Consider the following 16,398-nt stretch of genomic DNA (forward strand, 5'->3'; position numbering starts at 1 on the left):
GCAAGCTTCAGAGAAGTCAAGGGGGCCAAGAGCAATGACCTGGCCACCCAGCCTGGATGGATGGGAGAGGCAGAGAGGGTGAATCTATCTCCTCCTTGGCCTCTGCCCATTTGCTTACAGCATCCAGGTGCTTTAGCAGCCACATGTCTCTTGCTAGACCCTTCCCCAAACTTGCCCAGGCAGCAGCTCAACTGCTCTGGGACTTCCCCCAGTGCCTCTCTCCCTCTCTTTCCCTCTACTCTCTTCCCCCCCCTCCCTGACACTTTCCTCCATCTCTCCTCTCTCCAACTCCACCTCCCTCCTTGTTTCTTCTCTGGGTCTCACCTTTGGAGTCTGTCTCCCCCTCTTCTTTGGCCCCCACTTTCTCTCCATCCCCAGTTTCTCTCTCAACCTCCCTGTTATCTCCGTTCTCTCACTTCTCTTCTAAATCACAGCAATGAGAAGACAAGGGGTTTAATTCCTTCTTCAACGGAAATTCTCACACCAGCTCTGCTGAGTTCTGAGTGTGTACACGGGAAGGGTCAGTGCCTCTTTACAGGGGTCAATTCTAGAGCTGACTGCAGCACCCCCCAGCATCACCAGATAGAGGTTTGTGGGGGTTTCAAGCTCATCTAGGGGCCCGTTGCATTGTTAGAGGCAGTAATGATGAGTAACAATGGGTAGAACTTGCACTGCATCTCTTTTGGGCTGCGTTATTATTCAAGAAGAGGAATTTTTAAATCACAAGTGATGGGGAAGGATATTTCAAATAACACACACTGAAATGTTGTTGGGGGGCGCTGGGCTTTTGGAACTGGGACTAAGGACATTACAAGCCACAACTAATGTTTATATGGTCAGTAAATACAAAAAAACCAAAGTACTAATTATCCTAAAGACATTTTTAGCAGCCCCTTTACCTGTTCATTCTCCCGCCTAGTATCTGGCAAGCATCACAATGCCCAGTCGCAGGCTGCAGGCCCAGAGCAAGCTGCACAGAACCTTTCCTGGCCAAGCTCCTGACTAGGGAGCTAAGAGCAGGTGGGGGTGTAGGGAGGCACTTGTCTCCTCTGTGTAATTCACTCCTTGTGTCAAACCTAATCATGTCATTTCTCCCTGCCTCAACGGTTCCCTATTGCTGTCAGGCTGAAGTTCAAGGTGCCGCATGATCTGGTCACTCGGCTTGTCCCACTGATGTGTCTAGAGTCACCTGTCTTTCCAGCTTCCAGGTAGTTTCACATGTTCCCTCTACCAAAGTACTTTTCCTGCCGCTCTTATCCATTCCTGTAAACTAAGCTTTATTGTCACTTTCTCAAGAAAGGCTTCTTGAAGTGGCCTCACCCCCATCCAAGTCTGGGTTAGGAGACCCTCCAATGTGTTCCCACAGGACCCTGGCCTTCCCCCTTCACAACACCCATCACACTTCGTTACAGTCGTCTGCTTACTTACCTCTCTTCCCTGCTGTACCATGAGCTCCCTGAGGGCAGAGACATATTATGCACCAACTCCCTAGGGCCCAGCCCAGAGCCTGGCACATTATAGGCAATTAGTGTATGTTTCTTAAAAGGTGCATCCTGGGCACTCAGAGATGCTTCCCCAAGCCCAGTGCCTCTGCATCTTTGTCAAGCTAGAATGGTAAGTTTGACACTCAGAGAGAGGGCCAGCATGAGATAATGGTAATAAGGAGAAATGAGGAAGCAGTGTCCTCATACTCAGTCATCTGAAATTCTTGGCTAATGGAAGTCATAAGCCCCTTGGGACTGGTGAATTGTCTCGGTCTCACTTCTTGTGTGTCCCGTGGGATCCCTGAGTGGTGAGAGCACAGCAGGGTCAGCTTGCTGGGAGGAAAGATCCTTTCCTAGGAGAGGCTGCAGTGATGACCAAATGTCTGGCTGGCATGATGAAGGGGGACAGCTTTCCTAGAGATCTGGAAACAAACTTTCTGGGAGAAGAAGGGAGGGAGAGGTGACAAAGAACTGGGGAATTTCTCCTAGGAATTGACAAGAGGCAGGAGAGATGCCCATTCAAGAGTTCCTGTGCTAACAGGAAGCCACACTCTGAAGATGACCTCAGCATTTTCTGACCTGGGAAGGGTACAAAGTTGTGTTCAGCTTTGCCCCATAACCCTTTTCTCTTCTTATCATCAGACTATGATGGATATGATTCTCCACGTTCCAAAATGTATCACACCTTTTTTCTGTTTTGCAACTGATGGCCACATTGGCCCAGACAACTGGCTATATTGCCATGTTGAAGTTGTATAGAAGCTACAATAGGCAATATGTTTTTCAGGATGAAAAATATTATTTCATCATGAAAAAAAACTACTGAGCTGCTAAAAATGAATTAAGCACATCTTCATAAATGTTTCATTCTAGGAAAGAGTCTGTCACATTTCAGCCCTATGCAAAGAAAATTGCAATTGTGCCTTCCTGACAAGCAGACTTCCTGAAACCTTGGTCTGAGGGGCAGCATATCTGTTGGGGTGGTCATTATTGGGTTAATTCAGTGATTTCTAGGGCTTACGTTTGGGGACAACGTTGGAGAAACATTTGTCCTACCTTCCTGGACTCAACTCCCTCCTATTGCCTATCCCACTTACTGAAGTAGAAACTGGTTTGAAGAGGTACCTCAAAAGGCAAGATCTGTCCCCAGTCTGATGAAACTCACAGAGCATTAGGTGCTTCTCAGAAGCACTGAGGTAAGAAGATTTTTGTTGGTGGTGGTGACGGGGGTGAAATAAAAGACAAATGCCCTTTTAAAAATCTGCTGACAAGGACCAGGGTGTTTCAGTTGGATCTCCAAGGAGCAAGGCTGCATCTTTTTGCTGTGTGTGAGTTTTTCCCTTCAGGGTCATTTTCAACGTCCAAGTATGTGACAGTTTACTCGAAAGAGGAGGCTCAACTTCTGGTGCTAAGGGAGCACAGCTGGTGGAGGTGGGAATCCCTTTCGCCCTCAGACTCAAGGAGACATGCATAGTGTGTGCGGGTAGTAGTGGCATTGGGAGTTTCACAGTCCTTGACTCAGCTGGAGGAAGGAATAACAAAATGGCAGATGTGTTAGGTGTGTTCTGTGCTCTCTTAAGGCTTTTGGAGAGTGATGGGTTTAAGTCTGATGTTTCAAAGATTAGCCTTTCTTCTTTTTATGGAATATTTCAGGCATGGGTTTTACAGACAAAGCCTGAGGTATCTGAACTTGGGGGGCAGCCTGTAGAGAGGTTTACTGAGCTCCTCCCTGTCCTCAAAGACAAATTAGGTAACAACACCAAGATAACACCAGTGAGCAATGGTACCACCTCTGTTGCTAGGCTCTCTGTTTAGTCTCCAGGGGACAACAGAGATGTGGGGCTCCAGCCAAGGAAGGTGTATTGACTAGCACCCAGGTATGTACCATTTATCCCCTGTTGGACCCTCAGAATCATTCCTCATCCAATCAGCCACTTGAGAGCAAGTCACTAAGCATGCAGGAGATTTTCATTAAGGTTTCCATAGAGTTTGCATTGACTCTCCTTGTCTCTTGGCTCTCATAACTCTGAAACATTATTTTTTAGGGACAATAGGACCATGTCATGCCTCTCCTGGAGAGTAAATTGGTTTTTGCTTGTGATCAAGCTCATGAGTCTCTTATTTCACTCATTTGGAAATTGTGGTCATCCATGCCATGTAAGGTGTGAAGCCCTTACATAACATAAAAGCAACAGAACTTGGAAAGATGAATAAATATTTACTGTTTTGAATGGATCACATTCCCACCAATTCACACTTGCACTCCACAAATATTTATTGAGTGCAAATCATAGGCCAGATGTTCTAGGTGCTGGACATAGAGCAGTGAACAAAGCAGATTAAGTCCATGCCTTTATGTAGCTTACATCCCAGTGGGGTAGTAATATAATTCCTTCCCAAAGAAGGTTCTGCATAGGTCATCAGCAGTGCCTCAGGGCCTGAGTATCTCTCACAGCATTTGAGTTGGGCATTTATTCCATGTCCTGGGAAAAAGAGAGACTACAGGAACGATCTTCATTTCCATCCATCCCAGAATCGGTCTGCTAGTAACATCACACAGGTCATCACCTGCTAGACAACCCCCCTCCCCCGGCCCTGCCAAGAATCTTATCCTCCAATAATCCAACCCGAAACAGAATACACATGTCCAAGTCCCACGAGTATCTCTGGTGGTGCATACGTATTTGTCTGTGACTACTAATAAGCTCGCTCCTTGCTAGGAGAGTCAGGGGATAGCACACTTAGAACTTTTGCTGTGGGGCTTCTCTAAGTAGCCTCCAATTATTTAGGATTCTCTTTCTCTTTTCTGCCTCTCTTCTGTCTTTGTCTTCCCTTTCTTTCTTTCAACCTGTCTTTGTGTCTGTCTTCCTGTCTTTTTTTTTGTCTTTCCTTTTTTGGTTTCACCATGAATAATCTCAATGTCTGCTGCAATAGGACACTGGACACTGAAGTAAGGAAAAGTTTAGTTGGTGACCACATAGAATTAGGCAAAAAGCTGAATTTGCCTTAATGATACCAATCATATAGTTATAGTTAAATTAGCAAATTTTATATGGCAAGACTTAGAAATTTAATATTAGAAAAGTGCACTAGCTTAATCTTGCACTCCTCTCTGAATATATACACATGTATGCAAGCAGATGAACACACATTTACACAGAGCTCTTCTTGGTAATCTGAAGACGATGGCCTTGCAACCAACAATTATTATTCAGGAGTGTGATTGTGGGGTACGATGAAGTCAGGGTGTGATAAGTAGTCCTTTTCATCCTGAGTGCAGGCGGATGCTATTCTTTGGTTTGTGGCCATGGCTTCTACATATACTGTACTAATGAAGCCCGTTTAGCCACAGTCACTTATGCAGAATAACTGGAATCCCTAGGTAAGGTGCCAAATTGAACTACGTGTCTTTGTGCAGGGTGGATTAATTCATTTTGCAAAATTTATGCTGCATATGGCCCAAAGCGACAGATTCTAATCAATGACAGTCACTCCCAAAGAGTCACCAGAGATGCTAATCAGACAAAAGTCTACTCTAAACCTCAGCAGGTCACATACACCAGCTTTTGCTGCCACTCACTCCTGCACTGTCAGCAACATCATCGTCCAACACCGAGAGAGCAGTGCTTTGAGAACTCTGACTTCTCTTTCCTGCCCATTGTCAGTTTCTTTCTGTAACCTTCACATTGCCTTTCTTCCATGTATTACATCCCACGTGTTCTATAATCCCCTCACTTTCCACAGCAGTATGCCCACTGCTGAGTCAAAGGCAGGTGCTGTTTCACAACTGCTAACCCAGTACAACCAGCCTCAATTATGGTCCAGTTTCAGGAGAGACAAATAGGATGCTGAGGTCTTGACATTTTCAGGCAAACAGTGGCACAGAGCCAGGGAAGTCAGCTCGGTTGCATCACCTTAAGCACAAGCACTTGAGAGACCAAATTATTTTCCGTGTTCAGAACCAGGTCTATGAAATGGTAGAAGGGAGTAGAAGAGGACCATTTAGAAGGTTGACTGAATTAGGATGAACATTTTTGTGCTTTAGAGAAGCATCCAGGAGGAAACTGGAAGCATGGGCATGGGAACTCAGCTCATCCTGAGATAGTAGAGGGAGAGAATTTGAAGTGGCTCTTTTTTGGTGGCTCAGATACTGGCAAAATTTTGCTGAGATTCCATTCAAGATCAAGTAGTAACCAGCAGAAGTCAGAAGATTCCTAGAGAAGACTAAACTAAAGAGATATGCCTCAGACCAGAGACCATATCCTGGAGAAGCTGTTAATCAGTGCTTAAAAAAAAAATCCAGTGCCTGGGGAGTCTTAGCTCAAGTTAATTGCATCAGTTGAATCCTAGGATAGAACTGAGTTCATCATAAACTCTAATAACACCAAAGGGCCCTCCTCATCTCCTTACTATGAGAGGGTTCTTTTGTCCCCATGGAGACTGGAAAAAAGTTCTCATTGCTGTGGGAGAGACGTTTCTGGCATTCAAGTGCTTCCAACTTATCAGAGGTAGAGAAGATTCTTTGTTCCAAGTTGGTGAGATTCATAACCATAATTGGGTACATTGCAGTGTCTTTATTAGTTAATTTCATCTTATGTGCTATTACTGGTCTTTCCTAGATCCATTTTACAGATGGGAAAATGAAGACCCACAATACTGTTCATCTCTGTCTTCTCTGCCTGACATCCTGCACCCATACTCTCATTCTGCCTCTATTTTCCCAACATAACTATATTATGCTTACAGGTTGGTAAAAATCAAGCCAACCAATAAGACAGACTGAAGCAGAGATAACACTGGGCTTCTTTTTGTAGTTATTAGCCAGGAAATGTTTAGATGCCTATCTCATGTCTAATTCTATATTCAGTCTCTGGCCTCTCCAGTGCTCCACAGCTACTCAAACCTATACTCACCTGCATGTTCAGAGTGTCTTCTTCCAGAGATGAACTGAAGTCTACTGATACCCAGTGAGGATCAGGGTAGGTCTCTTCATTCCATTCTTCGTAGGAAGTACAGTGATTAATTCATCATAGGACTTGATTCTGCCATGCAGTTCCCCCTGGTGTCAGGAGGTGTGTACTGGAGTGGAGAAAGAACAAGTGTCTTAGTTTCCTAGGAACCAAAGGATATGCTGAAGGCTTTTGTAGGAAAAAACTACACTTTTTCCAGCCTGCATTTCACAGAGCTTGGCCACGGAATAGGCCCCTTTTCTCAAAGATCAAACAAATTTGCCATGAAGCCAGGAGACAAAGCCAGGCAGGCCTATCCCTCAACTGGCTGCTCTAGTCAAGTGAGAACAAACTGGATCCTTAAAACATTAAGGGACAGTGTACAATCAATCCATAATCAATACTTCCTTCCAAATCAAACTTTGCTGTGGTTAGTGATGAAGTGGTCTCCAAGTGGTAAGGGGATATTTTCAGCCACCAGAAGAATCATGGATGAGATTAATACAGCAGCTATTGTTTTCCCAAAGGGCTTGATTCTTCTCTGCTCTGCTCCACTGCCCCCTGCCCCCTGCCACCTATCCTCTTCAACCCTGCTCTGTGCTTGAATTGAGTAGATGGAAAATGCAGTTGACACCCAAATTTGTTCTAATGTTTTCATGCAGAAGCTTGGCCCAGCCTGTCATGAATAGAGATGGTAGCAACCTTGACTGCTTTCTCAGGTGTTTTACAAGTCCCTTGTGGCTTCCATTTGGTGCTTGAAAACGTATTAATGTGGTGAGGAATGGGGAAGGGACACTAAAATTCAACAAGAGAGACTTGCATGGGGCAAATGAAGAAGAAAGGCTGGAATTCTCCTCAAAATCTCATGCACAACCACCAAGTCATCGAATGTTGGAAGTAGTTAAGATAGGGGCGCCTGGGTGGCTCAGTCAGTTAGTTGAGCATCTGACTCAAGAGTCATGATCTTGGGGTTGCGAGATCAAGCCCCACATGAGGCTCAGCACTGGGTGTGGAGACTGCTTGGGATTCTCTCTCTCCTTCTCGCTTTGCCCCTCCACCTCACCCTTGCTCACGTGCCCCCCCCTTAAAAAAAAGAAAGAAATGGCTAGGATATTAGAGATCAAATCTAGTCCCCTCTTTTTGAAAACCAAAGAAAAGACAAAAAGAGTGAAATGATAGGCTCAAGGCGATCTAGTTATTTGGTGCAGAGCTGAGAGTAGATCTCAGAAACTTTGGCTCTCAATGCAGCTGCTCCCTATAACATGGCGGCCTTCTACCAAAAGCTCAAACCAGTCCTCTGTGTTGTGCTCTGTGACATTTTCCTTATGTCTCTCTCCATTAGGCATGCATGTGCACACCTACATCCTGCACTGCACCTGGTAGCCATGAATTCTTCCCAGCAAAGCACAGGCCTGGGTGATCTGGCCTTCCCGAGTTGCTACTTTGCAGTAAAGGTTCAGCAGTAGGGCCAAGGGAGTCCATTTATATTAACCCACAAATCAGCTAAAGTATGCACACACAAACTGCTTCCTGCACTGTTTACTCAGTAAGTCGTTCTCCTCGCCCACTCCTTAAAAAAAGAGCTGAGGAGAGAAATGAGAGAAGAGGAGAAGAGAAGAGAGAACAAGAAAGAGAAACAGAAATGAATGGATTTCCTTGGAATATCTTGCTACCCACCCCCTTTTACTCAATTTCTTTTTTTTAAATATGTATTTCCTTTTTAAAAGACTTTTTATTTGAGAGAGAGAGAGTGAGAGAGAGAAAGAGAGCATGAGCAGGAGGGAGGGGTAGAGGGAGAAGTGGACTCCCCACTGAACAGGGAGCCCGATGCAGGACTTGATCCCAGGACCCTGGGATCATGACCTGAGCTGAAGGCAGATGCTTAAGCGACTGAGCCATCCAGATGTCCTTCACTCAATTTCTTTAATCCCTGCTCTACGAGGCCAACTTCCCTTGCAACCCTGGGCACACATTGTCCCGTTATAATAATGATGATAAAAAATTATGCTGCCTCAGCAGTGTCTTTCTTTATCCAGAGACCTCATCAGCATAGAAGATTGGTGTCAGAACCAAATGCTGTGTTCTACAGATGGCTGGGTCTCTTCTTCAACCACAAGAAGTAAGCAATTTAGAAAGAGGAATCTACATGCTACAAAAGGTGAGTAGGTACAGGCCATGAGAGCCCACTCCCTCTCTTGCTTTGACAAAACCCACTCCTGAGAGAGTTGGTACAGGGCCCAGAACTCCCAGATCTATTCCATCTCTGGAAGAGTTCAGCCCCAACCCCCTTGTTTCAGGTGGAACTATCCCATGTAGCAGTGATTCTGCCTCTACAAGGATGGCCCCTTTTTTGTCAGTCACCACGTCAGGTACTTCTATAGCCATGATTTTCATCAGTTCACAAGTATTTTTATCCCTAGAAACAAGCTCAGACATGGCAAATGGAGAGCTAGGCTTCATAAAAAGTGCTTCTAGCACCCAACAGTCTTTCCGCAACAACAAGGTGTCCACGGATAGGAAGAATGGCTCATGGGAAATACTTGCTAAATATGTGTTGGATGGATGAAAGAAAGTAAATGCATTAAGTGAGTGTCTGAAGAGAGAAGAGGTTCACAGTAAGGGCTTCTCAACTCCCCTGCTCCTTTTCCAGCTCCACTGCTCCCATGCACCTAAGCAGAAAGACATGTGCTCATTGTCTAGGACATTTTTTTTTACCAGACCCCTTCTAAAAATGCTGATTAAAGGGTTTGCCTGGACCCCATTCCCATTCGATGAGTCAGGATGGGAACTTCCTCCCTAGACCTCTTCTGAAAGTAGTCATGAAAGGAGCAGGCTTTGGTGCTAGGCCACTTGTGTTTAAATCCTTGCTCTACCATTTACTAGTTGTGTAACTTCTTCCAAGAGACTTAATCAGTCTAAGCCTCAGTTTCTCCATCTGCTAAGTGAGATAATAAATAAGACTTGTGCTATCAGGGTTGTCATGAAGATTAAATGTGATAATAGAGCCTGGTACAGTTAGCATGTGATAAACTTTGATTATTCTTGACCCTGGAGCATTTTTTCCCTTCATCTGCTCTTTGGGCTGAAGTGGCATTACTGCTCTGTGCCCCGATCCCCAGCTTGGGGGTACCAGAACAGAAAATGTGGGCTTCCAAGGAAGTACAATGTAATGCTTACCCAGAGAGCAAAGACCAAAGCTTACTAGATTAGAACTGCAGCTGATAAAACATCCTGGATGAGGGCTTAGCTCTGGGAGAAGAGATGGTTAGAGAAATTGCTCAAGAGGAGGGGACAGGAAGTTGTGGGGACAGGCAGAATCAACAAAGGAGATAGATAGAAGGGAAAGGAAAGATGGGGAGACAGGGGAAGAAAAGGTTTGGGAGAGACAGGGAGAGGATGGAGAGTGAGGAGACACTAAATTGCTACTGGAACATTAAGCACAAATGAGGGGAAATAAAATTAACATCTTTATCAAAAAGAAAAACAAGGAAGTAAGAAATATCCCTGTTTGGGGAAATCTTATGTAGAAAGGAGCAGGTGCTGAGGGCCTTTGGAGGCTGGTTGCCATGGTGATGCTATATGTCTTCTTTTCTATTACCCTGTGAATCTGGCAGCTGATACTTCCTTTCGGCTCTGGTTTCTAAGTCTGGGGCTTAGCCCTCAGTGAAGCCTTGGTGTTTCCATTTCTAGCACCTTGCTTATGCTGTGAGACCTGCTGGCTTGTTGTCATGGTTCCTTCTTTTTTTTTTTTTAAAGATTTTATTTATTTATTTGACAGAGAGAGAGACAGCCAGCGAGAGGGGAACACAAGCAGGGGGAGTGGGAGAGGAAGAAGCAGGCTCCTAGCAGAGGAGCCTGATGTGGGGCTCCATCCCAGGACTCTGGGATCACGCCCTGAGCCAAAGGCAGATGATTAATGACTGAGCCACCCAGGCGCCCCGTCATGGTTCCTTCTTGATATGATACTTGTCCAGAAAGAAAAAGGAGAGAGGGCACATGCTGGCAAGCTGCAGTGAGAAGCATTCTATGCGGCATTTTCCAAATAGATGAGAAGGCAAGTTTAGCAGGTAAGGAGCACTATGACCAGAAGGATATAGGGGCACTTGTAGTGACTCCTCCCTTTTCAAGGTAAATCTAGGTGGGCATTTCTCTAAGAAACTAATGTGACCAATCATCCTGGTTTGACTACACTGAGGGGTTTCCTGGGACATGGAACTTTCACTTATACAATGAGGAGAATCTCAGACAAACTGGGACCATTGGTAACCCTAAGAAAAGACCCATTCAGAAAGTCCAAGATGAAGGGGACCCACATTTTTCAGAGCCTGACATTAAACAATCACATTCAGGGACCACAGAAGACTCTTGAGAGAAAGTCACTATTTAACCCAGACTCATAATAAGGACAATAATTTAATAGCTTCTTTCTTGCCACTAAACCATTTTCCCCATGCTTTAGTATGTAAAGAGATTTTTTTTCAAGTTCCAGCAACATCAAAAACACCTGGAGACCTTGTTTATTTTTTAATGCAAAATCTTGGACCCTGCCCCGACCCCCTAAATCTAGGTCTCTGGCGCAGTCCAGGCATCTACATTTTATTGAGTTTTCTGGCCAGCTCTGACGCACATGGTCTGAGAGTTGGTGTGGAAAAGACTCAGTGGCAGCAGTCAGAGAGTCTGTTTCACAAGTGAAAGCCAACAAGTGTCCAGACCTCAGAGAGCCTGACTCCTCCAAGGCAAAAGGGTTTGGAAATGCCCTGGGCCTGGGGCAGGGACACACCTTGGCCCTTCTGCACCGATCTCCCCTGCACTCTTTGCCTGGCTGGTGCCTTCCCTCTGTCGGGGTCAGACCTACACGCCACCTTCCTTGGAGTCCTTTCCTGGCCTACTACTTGATCGTGTAGGCATGCACAACATCCTGCCCTTTATTTTCTTCTGTTTATTCCAAGTTGTAATCTCACATCCATGTGTGTGGTTCTCCATAAACCCTCCTCAGCCCCTTCACTAGACTGTAAGCTCCAGGAGGTCCAGGCCCCTGCTGATTGTGCTCATGGCTGAGTACCCACAACACCTAGTGCAGGGCCGGGCCCTGGATAAGTGGCGGCTCCATATTTTGGAATTGAGTGCATGAATGAATAAATGAAGGTATGGATGGGGAGGCACTGGTGACAGCTCCAGCCTGGAGGACACTGCCAAGTGGCAACCCTCTCTGGGGCCAGTCCTGGCTGCTCTGCTGGCAGGGCTGCTCGCAATAGCATGGATGGGTTTGAAAGGTGACAAAGCAAGGCCTGGGCCCCTTGCTCACAGGTTTCAGTGTCTTCCAGAATCCTCGGTCACTCTCCAAATGGAAAGCAAACAGAGAAGCCAAGGCAGCCAGGTCTGAGGCAAGAGGCCAGGGGAAGTGCCCCGTTTCTAGCTGCTTGGCTGGGTACCTGGAGGCCAGGGAAGGACAGGCCCTGGGACTTGCTGTCCTTTTGCCCTGGCCCTGGCCTACCCAGCCTCTGGCTCCCTGAGGGTGGGCACTGAAGAGGAGGAGAATTTGCCACCCCAAAACATGTCCCTTTGGCATGAGGCTTATTTTAGCTGAGTCTTTTTAAGAAAGAGCAGACAGGAGAAGCTCTGAAACTGAGTACAAGTTACCCTTTTGGAAGAGACATTTACATTTACAAGGGAAATCTCCATTTGTAGAGGTGTCTCCCTCTCTGTACCAGGAAGAGAAGGATGACTAAATCACTAGAAACTCTTATCCATGGGGAAGACAACAACCTCCATCTGCATAGCAACCTTACCCTTGTTTACTGTGCTTTGCCTGGTAACCTATCATAACTGACTCCCCTCCCCACAAACATCTTCCTCTGTCTTTAGCTGAAGATGGTATTTAAGGTGGTGGCTTGGGCCATTTGGGGGGAGTTACTCAATTTTCCTGGGTCTGTCCCATGTATGCAGGAAGTACACATGTTATTAAATGTCTGTTTATTTTTCTCTTGTTAATCTATCTTTTATGGGGGGGGGTTCTCAGCCAGGAACCTAGAAGGGTAGAGGGAAAATTATTTTTCCTTCCCCAAAGCCCTTTCACTGCCATATGCAGAGTCATGGGCAGGTGGCTGTGAAGCCTGGGAGCATTGTTCTCCACAGCGGGATTTCCAAGGACACCTGGAAAATGAGGAGGGTCACACGTGGGTTTGCATGCAATCATGTGCAATTTGCGTCGATCTGCATATTTTCTGAAGGGGTGGCTCAGGCATTCTGCAAAGCACATCTTCTCATCCCCAGAATGTCATGCTCCCTCCAGATTGAAAAGCGGGTCCCAGGGACTTGAACACAGGGACAAATGAAAGACCTGAAAGGTCACCATTCAACAGATTAGACTCTGGAGAATGAGCATCTCTGATGAGAGACACATAGCTACCATTTATTGAGTGTTTCTTAAGGCTGTGTGCTGCCTGCTGTACGTGCATCTGCAGCAACCTTTTAAGGCAGGCACTATCGTTGTCCCTATTTTACAGATGAGGAGACTGAGGCTTTGCTGGGCTAAACAGATTTTCATGGTCATGTACATCAGGAGTGGCAGAGTTGGGGTGTGAACCGGGGCAGTCTGGCTCCAGAGCTCACTCCCTGAATCACACACTGTATATGCTTTGTCCTTCGAACAAGTGAAGATTCAGACACAGAGAAGTCAAGCCATGTGCCCAGGATCACACAGCCAGATAATGCCAGAGCTGGAACCAGAAATTAGGTCCCTCCTCCACTCTGGTTCTCTTCCCCACGTGGCCCTATCCCTCTAGGTACAACAGGGATAACTTGGCCTACTTTACCCAGACAAGCAGAGTACAACAGCCTAGACAGAGGCTGAGTTCTCTTCAATCCCATGACTGGATTTCCTTGGACTCCTCAGCACTGCAAGGTTCTAAGGCTGGAAAGCATGGTGCAATCGGGCTTCTGTGTTTGTCCAAAGCTTCTGAGAAGGATGACACAGCAGACCAGTGCAGTGGTCACTGCGCAGTAAAGAGCTTTCATGTGTCCCATCACTCTCCTGCTTCTGTGGGTCTCAGGGACTCCCTGTCACAAGCCCTCTAGAGCAAGCTCCCACCCCTGTCACTGCACCTCTTCCTCTGCTTGGCTGTGTCTCCAGCTAGCTGTGAAAGCTGGGGCCAGGCAGGTCACTCCCACCCAGGGCTTTTAATGAGAAGTTTTGTCATGCCTAGGCAGCAAAGATGAATAATTCAGTGAAGGAAGCCCAGGAAGTGTTATTCTTTCAGAGAAGAGTCCCTTGACAGTGGGAGAAGCAGAGAAGGACTGCATCTTATTATGGGAGGAAGGGGGGTGGGGTTACAGAGGTACAAGAGAGGAGGAGGAAAAAGGAGGCTACACAGGGGTTCCTAACAGAATTCCTAAAGATCCTTGCCAAGCCACTTTGCCACTTAGAAGTTAAGCCTACTTAGGCTGGTGCAAATCCCTAGTAATCTGTTGCCTTTTGCCCTATCAAACAGTGATCTTTTTATGACCAATGCCTATTTCCAGAGAGCAGGGTTGTAATCTCTAGGGGTGATGGCCTGTTTTCTATATTCATTGGACTTTAAAAATGATTAAGAGTGCTCAGAAAGGAAAGAGGACAGATGGGTAGAAGGAGTGACATGAATTCCTGGTCCTCATTTAGGTGCCAGGGAATAGAAACAAACTCACAGAAGCCCTTGCCAGCTTGCACTGAATATGAGTTCATATCCCTCCCTAGTTTGGGGGTGGAGACATGGAGAGGGAAGGCTAATTCTTAGACAGCACCTTTGAGGAGAAGACATCGAAAGGTTTTCCTGCATGGGGTTGTGTTTTTGACAGCTCATGACAGATGCCAATCTTCCTCCCAGTTGGCAAATTGGGATACAGCACTAGGGCCCTTGATCATTCTTGTCTGAATAGAAGGCTACAGCCCGTTACTGGGAATTGGCATATGACACAAAACAAGGTTTCCAATGCCTTATATACCAAGGAGACCCAGTGGCTTATGCTCTGGGGTTTTAGAATCAGAAGAGTTGGGGCTTTTGGGTGGCTCAGTGGGTTAAGCATCCAACTCTTGATTTCTGCTCAGGTCATGATCTCAGAGTCATGAGAAAGAGCCCCACTTTGGGCTCTGCTCTCCGTGTAGAGTCTTCTTGAGAGTCTTTCTTTCCCTCTCCCTCTGCCACTCCCCCCTCTCTCTTGTTTTCTTTCTAAAATAAATAAATAAAATCTTAAAAAAAAAGAATCAGAAAAGAGTGAATTTTAGTCCCAACTGTACTACTTGGCTGTGGGACCTTAGGCAATTTGTATCACCTCCTTGAACCTTAGTGTCCTTATCTGTAAAGTGAGTAATAGTAACAGAACTCCCTCTTTTGATTGCTTTGAAGACTATAGGAGAGATAAAGTGTTTTGGGAACTATAAAACTTTGTACCTGTGCAAGGGATATTGATTAGTAGAAAGGCACACTTCGCAACCCATATTCTCACTTGGGCCTCTTTTGACAAACTGATCTGCCAGTGTTGGGAATAAAGTATGTGGCCAAGGAACTGTCTCTCTGAAAATCTAACTGGCATTTGGTGTAGCTAGATAGTGTCCTTAATCTCAATAGCACTTCCCTAACACTGGAAGTATAGGGAAGCAATCTTTAAAGTCCAAGAGACATGGGTTTGGTACCAGGCTTTGCCATTATCAGCCATGTGAATTTAGAATAGTTAATTAACATCCTTGAGCTTCATTATTCTCATCTATGGAATGGAATTGAATAATAGTCTACCCCTTAGTGTTGTCATACGGTTTAAATTAGAATGTGCTTAGGAAGTACTTAACACAGGCCCTGGTACATATTAATCGTTCAATAAAGGTAAGGTTTAGATGCTGCTGCTATTATTTTAAGTGATCAACAAGCTCTGAGATCATACACATAGCAGGGATCATTCAAAGAAATCTTCACTGAATACCTACTGTGTGCCAAGCAGGGACTGGAGACACAGTGGTGAACAAAATCAGATGTGGCACCTGCCCTCATGGACTCTGGCCTGGAGATTTTTACTAATGTTTGGTGAATGAGTGGGTGAGTGAAAGTAAGATTCCACCTTGACTCAGAAAGTTAATAAGGTCTTGGATGAGACGATTATTTTTCCAAATTCTGGGACTCAGTTGCTGACTAAGGGAATGGGAAGTGTGTGCAGATGGTATCAGGCATAAGAGGACATACAGAGGAAGGAAGATAATGTTTTTAAGGAGGAAAGAGTGTCCAGTTCCCTTTGCAATAAGGTAAACCAAACCTACTAAGAACAAATTGAACAAGTAACACATCACTAGCTGTGGACCTGAGTAAAACTTCTGAAGCCTCCTCTGAGTTGTTCCTCCCCAACTTACTGCTTCCCCTTTCCTTGTCAAAACATGGATTTAGGAAAAGATCTACGAATTCAGCTACACTGCTGTGGTATAGGATGAGTAAGAGCTACCTGGGGACTAGCCTCAGGTCTGGTATCTGAGGCAAGGCCCAGCCTACTATGTGAGTCAGTAAACCTGCTCTAGCTCCATACTTAGCTCCAGCCTCAGTTTCCTAGGAAAGATAGCTGCCAAAGTAGTCACCAGTGAGAGTTATAGAGCCTCTGATATGACTTGAAGGACTGCTCACCTTGGCAGTTGGCTGTCTGTCCATGGGGGTCAGTGCACTTTTGTGGACAGACTGAACCAAACAAAGGCAGTAAAATAGTATCTTTGGGAAGCCTGACATAGCAGAGGATCGGAGTTGCCAGGAACTTTTCCTAAGGAGTGTGCCTTGTGTTTCTGGGGAGAGTTATACTCTCACCAATGAGCAGCTACCTCCCAGGCAAGGTGAAAGTGGATACCCCGCTGACTTTTACTTTCTTTTGAAGAGGGAAACTGCCCAGAGCAGGCCCAGGCTAGGAGGCCCCAGAAGATGGAAAGTTACTAACACTAAGTTAGATATAACCAGAAGCCC

Source organism: Ursus arctos, chromosome X, assembly GCF_023065955.2.
Source record: "Ursus arctos isolate Adak ecotype North America chromosome X, UrsArc2.0, whole genome shotgun sequence".
In the NCBI taxonomy this organism is placed as follows: Eukaryota; Metazoa; Chordata; class Mammalia; order Carnivora; family Ursidae; genus Ursus; species Ursus arctos.